We start from the raw sequence: 11,149 nt of genomic DNA, 5'->3' as shown, positions 1-11,149 counted from the left end.
TGGGCGCGGCCAGGGAGGCGGCGGCGGCGGGATGGGCTCCGCGGGCCCGATCCGGGCCTGGCGGGCCTGGCGCGGTGGGAGGAGAGAGAGGGCGGCGATGGTGAGGTGGCGAGCTCCGATTGGCTCGAGGCGGTGGCGCGGACATGTCCGGCGCGGGGAGATTTTGTCCGGTGTCGCGAGGTAGGAGGAGCTAGGGTTTCATCCGCGAAAATTTCGGGGGAAGCCACATATATATAGGTAGAGGGAGGTAGGAGAGTCCAAATGGGGTGCAGTTTTCGGCCACGCGATCGTGATCGAACGACCGAGATGATGGAGGGGGTTTAGGTGGGTTTTAGGCTACTTTTAAGAGGTGTTGGGCTGCCACACACACGAGGCCTTTTTGGTCCCTCGGATAGCCGTTGGAGTATCAAACGAAGTCCAAATGGCACGGAACTTGACAGGCGGTCTACCGGTAGTAAACCAAGGCCGCATGACAAGTCTCTGTCCAATCTGAAAACTTTTAACCCCCACACACCAAAAGAGGTAAAAAGGGACACCGGGTGACATAGGAGCGCCGGATAGCAAAACAGACAACGGGGAAAATGCTCGGATGCAAGAGACGAACAAGTATGCAAATACGATGCACATGATGACATGATATGAAATGCATGACACGCAAGCAATAAAAATGCAACGACAGCGAATAACTAGAAGACACCTGGCACATCGGTCTCGGGGCGTCACAACACTCCACCACTACGAGAGGATCTCGTCCCAAGATCTAGAATGGCACCGGAGGGAAAACAGAAGAGAAAGAGGAGAGATAAAGCTAAGTTGCTCCTTTGACAAACGAGTGAGACCAAAGAACCTTGAAAAAGGTTAAGCCATTTCGAGAAAAGAATACAACGGAGATGACGAAGTTGAAAACACTCCGTTAGAAAAGAGGGACAAGGAAGAACAACTTCGGGCAGCACTCCGATTGAAAAGAGGTGCAAGGCTTGATAAGGCAAAAAGAACTTGAGCAAAAGGGCACAACACTCCAGTTAAAAGGATAGGCATGAAAAGAACATGATCTTTGACAAAACGAGATGATGGGTTGAAAAGAGCAACATGACAATGCCTCCGGAACAAAAGAATAGAAGATAGATAATTGAAATAGGAGAATGGAGAAGAAAATGCCAACTTCTGTCACGAAAGAGCTTGAAAAGGCATACTTAGTAGAAGGGTCGAACGGAGTATTTGGAACACCAACAATGAAAAGGATAAGCTTGTAGTGGGCTTATGGAGAACATCTCAAAACTTAAGGTGAAATTCTGCCACTAACGAAAAACAAGATTGGATTGATAAGAACAAGAAGACGAGGAACTTGTCTCACCGGGAGGATAAATGAAGAACTTGGGTCATTTATGAGCACCGTAATTAGCAACAATCCTTAGGGAAGGCTTAAGGCGAACCGTGACACAAGATAACTCCAACGAAGAGATTAATGGATTGAGAAAAGCTCATGCTCGAGGAAATTGATAGGTTTAACTATCTCACTCTAGACAACTTATGAATCATGAAACATGAACTCAAATTATCAAGAATGACATAATACCACCTTCAGTGATACGGAAGGGAGAATTGCACTTTGAAATGCAAGATAAAGAATACTTGAACTCCTCTGAAAAGAATCTCGATGAACACTTCGAGAAGGGATTAAATCCTTGATGAACCACCATGTAGAACCTTCATGTAGAACTCCGGTAAACAAAGGAATGATCAAATGAAAGGAGAGAGAAGTTGGAAACACAAGGTGAATCCTTGCAATGATTAGATGGATCCTTGCGATGAAATAATTGAAATAACTTTGAGCTCCGGAAAGAAAGATGGACAACTTGAATCGAGAATTTGATGAACCTCCGGAATAGGGAATTAATCACTTGGATAAACAAGAATAAGGATTATGTTATGCGTATCCTTCACCAATTTAAATTGATGACAAACAACGGATTTGGCATACTACTTATTCTCGAAGAAAGGATTAAGATAGATATCGTGCCAACTTGATAAGGTCTTCAACGAAACACCGGTGGAATCGAAACAAGGAATGAATTGATATGATAACGAAAGAAGAGTAATCTTGCATGAACCCCGTAAGAATTAAAATGACCGAAGGGAAGATAAAGGAACACCGGGAAGAATTATGAAATGAACGAGGATACTTGAGAGACTTTAGATACAAGTGAACAAAGAGATCCCGAGGTGATTAGAGAAATTTGAAAGATGCACCCGTAAGGTTTAGATAACGAGAGCTGAAAGCTGAGAATGAATAATTCTGAGACGATGGGCTCCGGAGAATCAAACTGAAAAGACTCCTGAATTACTCCGGAGGGGTGAAAAGAATTCTCACAATCGAATACAATTATGAGAGGATGGCAAAAGGATAGAACCGTGAATCTTTGAGAAAACGGGTATGATTTGGAGGGAAAATCTTCTTCTGACTTGAAAATCTGAGAATTACGACGGAAACACCACAAAGAATTATTGAAGCACTCCGGAAGAATCAAAAGCGAAGAGGTTGAGCCAACTATGAAAAGAATTTGACAGATCTTGGAGAAAGATATATGACTAATGATAATTAATTCTTACGTCAACTTTGAGAAAATTTGAGGATAGCTCCGGGAAAATAAGAAGAGTCAGGTAAGATCTTGGGAAAAGACCTGTGGGTTAGGGCCCACTGAAGAGAAACACCGTTGAAATGATTTAAAGAGAGAGATTGCACTGGTTGACTTAAAAGACTTGAATGAGATAACATCCTCAAAAGAGCTTGAATGACTGCAGAGTGGAAACACGAATCTTCTGAGCTATATTGAGCACTCCGGAACAATTGAATAGTAAGCAGGGAATGATTTAAGAATTGCACCGGCATGAGAAAGCATTGAAATACGGAAAAGAATATGATCAACACCGAAAGCTTGAATTGAAACCACCAGAGAAGAAAGAGAATGGGTAAAGATGTACTTGAGGTTCCGTTAGGATCTTCATGAAAATCACCGGGTAAGAACATTGACGGAAAAAATGGAGAGACTTCATATCCATAAGATGGATACTTGATAAAGAAATCCGAGTCCTTGAAGAAACAGGGTGGGAGGGTGGGAAAAACAAAGACAACTTGGAACGAATGAAACAAACACCGTTGAGAATACTTAGAGTTGATCTTGCGGATGTTGAAAAAGATCGGATCCACTTGAAGAGAAACACGCCGGTTGAAAAGGATTGACATGACAATCTCGATTATCATGAAGGATTGGTATTCACATCGGAGTATGAGAACACCGTTTAGGATAGGTATGGAAACAACACTTGACTTCGAAGCAACTCGAATACCACAACTGAAAACAAAACAAAGGATTGGCTTGCAGAGTAAGCCGGAACAAACATATGATAGAGATTTCGTCTGAAGTTTTCGTGGTGGGGCCTACACGGGCTCGATCGTACATCACCATCATGTACAAGGCAGTGCACATGACATACGAAGCATCCCCAAGTCGGCATAGCCAAGGACTCTTTAAGACGCAACGAGACCACTGTAAAACCAACCGTGGATAGGCGGACCACTAGACGTCGAACCCCAATTTCATATCATACATCTGTCAGAAAGATATCCTAAGAGCTACTTGAATTCCCACTTATGAACTCCCGAAATTTTCCGGTTATGCAATCAGGTGTTGGGGATACAGGGGAAGCATAATATCTCACCCAAAACTAGCAAATCCTACATCCAGTTGTATCCATCCTTCAACACATAACCAAGAAACCTTCAAAAATTGTTTACCTCAACCTTCGAAAAGCATCCATTATACAAGTTATGGAAATACTCCCGAACTCCCGCCCCAGTACTGGGTGGCGTCGAGGTTATCTCACCAACAACTGCATAAAAGAGATTTTCGATGTCGGCGAAAACTCAGGTATTCTAGAATCTCAACGATAAAATTGTGACGACAACACCTCGGAGCTCAACTCCCCGGGACACTGCCACAACCCCTAAATGTCAGGAGGCACCAAGACAATGTTCTCGTCACAAAACCATCGGAACGATTCCAAGATACCCACATGATCCTAAATTTTTTTAGTGAAATTTGAGAAGAGAAGAGTCAAAACTCTACGTCAGGATGCCTCACCAGAGCGACGAAGGGACTGAGGAGTAAAAAGAATTCCTAACTCTCCGATATATATAATCCTAAATGACTCAAAACATTTTTCTAGACTCAACAAAGCCAATGATTCGATCAAGCAGGGGGGTCCTAAGGTCGGGGAAGGCTCTGATTACCAACTTATGACTCCCTTGATGCGGCTATATCTCCCACGTGTCGAAGCACGACTTAGAGGCATAACCGCATTGAAAGTAATGTCGCAAGTGAGGTAATCTTCACACAACCCATGTAATACATAAGGGAAAGAGATACATAGTTGGCTTACAATCGCCACTTCACACAATACAAGAATAAAGCATTACATCATCCAGATACAATCAAGGTCCGACTACGGAACCCAAAATAAAAGAAGACTACCCCAAAAGCTACACAGATCCCCGATCGACCCAACTGGGCTCCACTACTGATCAACTAGAAACGAAACAACCCAAAGGACAAGATCTTCATCGAGCTCCTCCTTGAGCTTGGTTGCGTCATCTGCACGGTTCAACGGCACCTGCAAGCTGGTTTTGGAAGTACCTGTGAGTCACGGGGACTCAGCAATCTCACACCCTCGCGATCAAGACTATTTAAGCTTATAGGAAGGGTAAAAGGTATGAGGTGGAGCTACAACAAGCGACTAGCATATTTGTTGGCTAACATACGCAAATGAGAGCGAGAAGAGAAGGCAAAGCACGTTCGAGAAACTATGATCAAGAAGTGATCCTAGAACAACCTACATCAAGCATTACTCCAACACCATCTTCACTTCCCGGACTCCGTCGAGAAGAGACATCATGGTTACACATGCGGTTGGTGCATTTTAATTAAGATAAACTTCAGGTTTTCTACAACCGGACATTAACAAATTCCCATCTGCCCATAGCCGCGGGCACGACTTTCTAAAGTTCAAATCCCTGCAGGGGTGTCCCAACTTAGCCCATCACAAGCTCTCACGGTCAACGAAGGATATTCCTTCTCTCAAGACAATCCGATCAGACTCGGCATCCCGGTTATAAGACATCCTCGACAATGGTAAAACAAGTCCAGCAAGACCGCCCGATGCGCCGACATCCCGATAGGAGATGCACATATCTCGTTCTCAGGGCACACCAGATAAGCAATCCGTACAACTAAAACCAGCCCTCGAGTTTCCCCGAGGTGGCGCTGCAAGGGTGTCGGTGTCAAAACCGGCGTATCTCGGGTAGGGGGTCCCGAACTGTGCGTCTAGGCCGGATGGTAACAGGAGGCAGGGGACATGATGTTTTACCCAGGTTCGGGCCCTGTTGATGGAGGTAAAACCCTATGTCCTGCTTGATTAATATTGATGATATGGGTAGTACAAGAGTAGATCTACCACAAGATCAGAGAGGCTAAACCCTAGAAGCTAGCCTATGGTATGATTGTATGTTGTGATTGTTGTCCTACAGACTAAAACCCTTCGGTTTATATAGACACCGGAGAGGGTTAGGGTTACACAAGGTCAGTTAGAAAGGAGGAGATATCCATATCCGTATTGCCTAGCTTGCCTTCCACGCCAAGTAGAGTCCCACCCGGACACGAGACGAAGTCTTCAATCTTGTATATTTATAGTCTAACAGTCCGGCCAATGGAGATAGTCCGGCTGTCCGGAGACCCCCTAACCCAGGACTCCCTCAGTAACCCCTGAACCAGGCTTCAATGACGATGAGTCCGGTGCGCAGTATTGTCTTCGGCATTGCAAGGCGGGTTCCTTCTCCGAATACATCACAGAAGAATTTGAATACGAGGATAGTGTCCAACCCTGCAAAATAAGTTCCACATTCCACCGTAGAGAGAATAATATTTTCGCAGATCTAATTTGCTGGCTTGTTTTGGCAGCATGACATTATGTCATGGCCTGGTGATTATTTGAACCGTTTCTTTTAACCAGCCCCGCACATAACGCGAGGCAGTTTTTTCGACACGTCTTGTCAAAGCAGAGATCATGTCCCCTTATTACGGGATTCTCATCAATACGGGCGTGGGTAACCCAACCGCGCCATCAATTGCGGCGCTTGGGGGATAAGCGAGTTTTACCAGGCAAGTGGGGATGCTTAGTTTCGTCCGCCCATATAAAGGGATAAGGATTCACCTTTCTATTCACGCCTTCTTCCTCCTTGGCTCATCCGTTTTCGCACACTCGAGCTCTAGCGCCCAAGTCCGCACTTCCCACCTCGACCTTCTCCAATCATGTCCGGAGCGGGAGGCAAGTGGATGGTCTCCTCCATCATGGAGGGAGACATCAAGAAACTGAGGAGAGCCGGATACCTGCCCGATGACATCGCGCACCGGCTCCTCGATGAGGGGCAGCTCATCCCCACCCCCAGGCCCCATGAGAGGGTAGTATTCCTCACCCATTTCCTCTACGGACTGGGATTCCCTCTCCATCCCTTCGTCCGGGGGCTCATGTTTTATTATGGCCTGGATTTCCACGATCTGGCCCCGAACTTCATCCTCAACATCTTGGCGTTTATCGTCGTGTGCGAGGCCTTCCTCCGCATCAAGCCCCACTTCGGCTTATGGCTGAAGACCTTCAATGTCAAGCCGAAGATGGTGGGCGGCCGCCAGGCGGAGTGCGGAGGCGCCATGGTGGGCAAGATGCCCAACATAACATGGCTCGAGGGCTCCTTTGTGGAAACCATAAAGGGGTGGCAATCGGGTTGGTTCTATATCACCGAGCCACGCGACCCTGCATGGGCAGCGGCCCCCGAGTTCCGATCTGGAATCCCCACGCGGCTCACCTCCTGGAAAGAGAAGGGCCTGTCCTGGGGTAATTCGAAAGAGCTGACCGGACTCCAAACATGTATTCGAAACATGGTGGACAAGAAGCTCAAGCTTGTCAACATAGTCCAAGTCATGCTCATCCGCCGGATACCCCCGTGCCAACAACGGGAGTTCAACTTGTGGGAGTACAATCCGACGCAGCACCGAACTCTGAACAGGCTCTTCGACACGACTCATGAAGACACCTGGAGGGTTCTGTTCAAAAATGCTGAGGTCCCCCCTATTACGGAGGATCGCGGATTCAGCGCGAAGCGCCAAGCCAATGCGGTAAGCCGCTCTACCTTTCACAGGATGCTTATTTTTTCATATAGAATGACTCTATGCGGGATCTAAACTCCCGTACCTTTGACAGGACTGGCAGAAGATGGCCGGACCGATCGACTGTCCGGCTCCTTTGCCCGAAGGCCCCGCAGACACTCTTCTGGCGAAGATGTTGACTCCGGCCCCTTATAAGGTGCCGGAGAAGACCAAGAAGGCCAAGGGAACTCGAAAGAGTTCCCGACGCCAGGCGTCGTCGGACTCACCGTCCGATGACTCTACGGCGCACTCTTCCCCCGAAGACGAGGAAGAAGAAGAAGAAGATGCTCCCCCACCGACTGGGGGAGACAAGAAAAGGAAGGCCGCCCCAACTAGGGAGGCCGGAGGGTCCAAGAAGGGAAGGACTCTCCTTCCGGACAGTTCCACCGCCGCCGATGAAGGCGAAGACGAGTGCTTGCCCAGGGTCAAGCCCCCGGGAAGATCATAAGTATTCGGATACCAGAGTAACTCATAGGATTCCTTTGTCGCACTGCTTTCCCTAACGCCGAACGCAATTATGCAGGCCGCCACGAGCCAATATCGATGTATCATCAGACGACTCCTTGGGCTTGTCAGACATGGATAGTGATCCAGTCCCGACCGCCACCTCCCCTCATCCTGCCGATGACGCTGAGGTGTTGTCTCAAGAGGCACCGGATCCAGGGAGATAGTCCTGGAGGCGCCTCAAGGCGACCTTCCGGACACCGGGAGCCGCGGGGACGGGGCCCCCGAGAGCTTCGAGTTTGGCCCTCAGCCGAACACCATGTCGGACCCTCCAGCGGTTCTGGGCTCGGGCAGGCAGCCTCCTTCTAAGAGGGGCAGGACGCCTGTGCCGGTGACCTCTGTCCATCCAGAGGCACCGGACAATCTGCTGGAAGCACTTCACAGTGCTTCCATCGACGAGGAGCACCGCACTATCATGAGTGCGGTGATCCAGAAGGTTCAGTCTGCCAAGAGCGGATTGACTGAAGCCTGTGCCAGCCTTCTAACAGGCTTTGAGGTAAGTGTTTTAAAATGTAGTAGAAATATTACCACATAGACAGTAGCCCCTGATGCTTTGTTCGGTGTTCACAAAGAAAAGCCGAACAGAGGATCAAATAATATCGCAGGAGTCTAATATAAGTATGTCAATATGCATATGCAGGCTTCGCTGCTGGCGTCCGCCGCACTGACTGCGGAGGTCGCCGTACTGAAGCAGGACCTCGAGGGGTCCAAGAAAGAGCTCGGTCTTGCCAAGAGGCAGCTCGAGGAGAACAAGGGTAAGTAATACCCCGTCTATAGGTATGTATATATAAAAAAGGACGCGATTGCAAAATGACAGGATCATTGTATGTTTGCCAAGGGCCACGACCGAGGTGGCGACCCTAAAGCAAGCGCTGGCCAAGGCCGAAGATACAGCGGCCAAGGAGCGCACCGAGTGAGAGAAGCACGAGGCTCGGGTGGGCGAGGTGCAGCAAGAGCTCTAGGCTCTCGTGACAAAGCACGAGGCGTTGGAGCTTGACTCGAAGACGTGAGAGTCTGAGCTTGTCGCGGCCCTTGAGAGCGCAAAGAGTGCCAAGGCCGAGGCCCAGAAGGCCCTCCAGGAGATCGACGCAATGAAGAAGATAGCGGCGGGTAAGGCTTTCTATATGCAAAGCAAGCATGTAAAAGTAAATTACCGATTACTTACCCGGATCCGGAGCTCTTCAGGAGCATTCGCAGATTTGCCCCGCAGTGTGTCCGATGCCGCACAATTTTACCAGGCCGAGGACGGAAGCTCGACGGAGAAGCTGTTCTGGTCTCAGTATGCTGAAGCCGAACATCCGATGCCGATGAGCGACCAGCTGAAGCAGATGGTCGAGCTACATAAGGCGGCCGATCAGGCCATGAAGGGCTTTATAGTCCGGCTGTGGCCTGGCGACGCCCTTCTGAACAGCTTCTTCGGCCTGGTGAGGTGGCCTGTGGATGCCTGCCCACAGCTAGAGGTCGTCAAGCGATCCGTCTGCATTGAAGGTGCACGCCGGGCTTTTGCCCGTGTGAAATTGCAGTGGGTCAACCTAGACGCTGTGAAGCTGATCAAGGAGGGGCCGCCGGAGGGCAAGGAGCACCGCCACCCCGAGATGTACTATGAGGGTGTTTTGCCGGGTGCCCGTATTATCGGGGATAAGTGTTCAAAGGATGTAATATTTGAGTAAACTTGCTCGTTTTATCCTGTATTTATGAAAACTTGTTTCATATGCGCTATGCAACGCTTGTTTGAATTTAAAATATTACCTTCTATTTGGCTGTTTATCCAATCTGAGAGATGGCTAGTCCTCGGCTTCTGCCCCCATGCCACGAGTGCTGGGGTGTTCGGGATAAACCTGAGCACTCTTGTTCCCATATTTGGGTCCTTCGAGGGAGGTGCTCATCACAACGAACAAAGCAACCGGACTAATAATGCTTTATCACTCTCACTTAGCCATAGAATTCTATAATTTTAAATTTCGGCGAAGCCCATGGTATTCGGAAGGCCGAATTTAGGGCGCGATACACGCCTTTAAGCCGGACAGGGCCGGCCCCTCGCCCTAAGCGGCATAAGTCTTTAGGGACTCGAAAAACCTCGCCGAACAGTGACCAGTCTCTCGCCTTATCATGACAGTCAGTTTTAGCTTTCTCTACTGAGGTGCTCAGCCCGACAGAACCGGGGCACAATCGCAGTAGTTCTCCTAGCGCTACCTTAGCCGATAGAGCGGAACGTAAGGTACCAAAACATAGGAGTCGGGCAAACCCAACATTTGACCAACGACATGATTCTGAGCTGATGCATATAATGCTATAAGTTCGGGGTGCCGCACTTGTGAAAGTTTTTGGACTTTTCACACCGCATTGTGGGGTACGTGGTGTATTGGCCGTACCAAAGTGTACGGTTGCAAGGCGTCGTTAATTAACACACACACACATATATATATAACAAAAATGCAATAATAGTCGTAATGTCATGCATTGCTTATTAAAAATCGCGTTAAATCAGAGTGATACAGATAGTGCGATAAGCAAAAAGTAGAACTAAGTCCCTTCCAAGGGCAAGCCGAGTAATGATATTAAATTGAATATTTCACTCTTTACTGTAATCAACCTGGGAATTCCGTGGTATGACGTAGCTGTCTGCCTCCTTGGTTGCTGCATCATGTGTTCGACAATAGTGCTACCGGACAGTGTTTCCAAAGATTAAGGTCCTGGAAGAAAAAGAAAAATAAGCGAACAGGAAGCCCCTAGTGCGGTTTAGGCCGCGTCTTGGGGCGTGCCGTAGTTGTGCCCCCCTCCCCACCTGTGCCCATGGTATTTTTAATGCGTAATTATGTACGCGCGGCACAAGTTTCGCCGTTGGGCTAGGATTGGGGTGGCCGCCGTATTGCTACGCGAGCTCAGATCGTGCCAGGCGGTCTATTTGCCGATTGCCCCGAGCGCGCTTGAAGGTGTCCGGGCTGTGAAGCGCCGAACTGGTTGATTGCCTTCTTTGCGCTTCTACTGCAAGGGCCGCGGTGTGCTCCTCTGTTCGAAGAGAGCGCTATGTGTTTCCATTGACTATAATAACTCCGCGAGGTCCTGGCATCTTGAGCTTGAGGCATGCATAATGCGGTACCGCATTGAATCTAGCAAATGCGGTTCGCCCCAGCAGCGTGTGATAACCAGTGCGGAACGGGACTATATCGAAGATTAACTCTTCGCTTCGGAAGTTATCCGGGGATCCGAAGACCACTTCCAATGTAATTGAGCCTGTGTAATGGGCCTCTACACCTGGAATGACGCCCTTAAAGGTCATTTTGGTGGGTTTGATCCCTGAGGGGTCTATACCCATTTTGCACACTGTGTCCTAATAAAGCAGGTTCAGGCTGCTGCCGCCGTCCATAAGGACTCGAGTGAGGTGAAAT

Source organism: Triticum dicoccoides, chromosome 3A (assembly GCF_002162155.2).
Source record: "Triticum dicoccoides isolate Atlit2015 ecotype Zavitan chromosome 3A, WEW_v2.0, whole genome shotgun sequence".
In the NCBI taxonomy this organism is placed as follows: Eukaryota; Viridiplantae; Streptophyta; class Magnoliopsida; order Poales; family Poaceae; genus Triticum; species Triticum dicoccoides.
Note: the sequence above shows the minus strand (reverse complement) of the source record.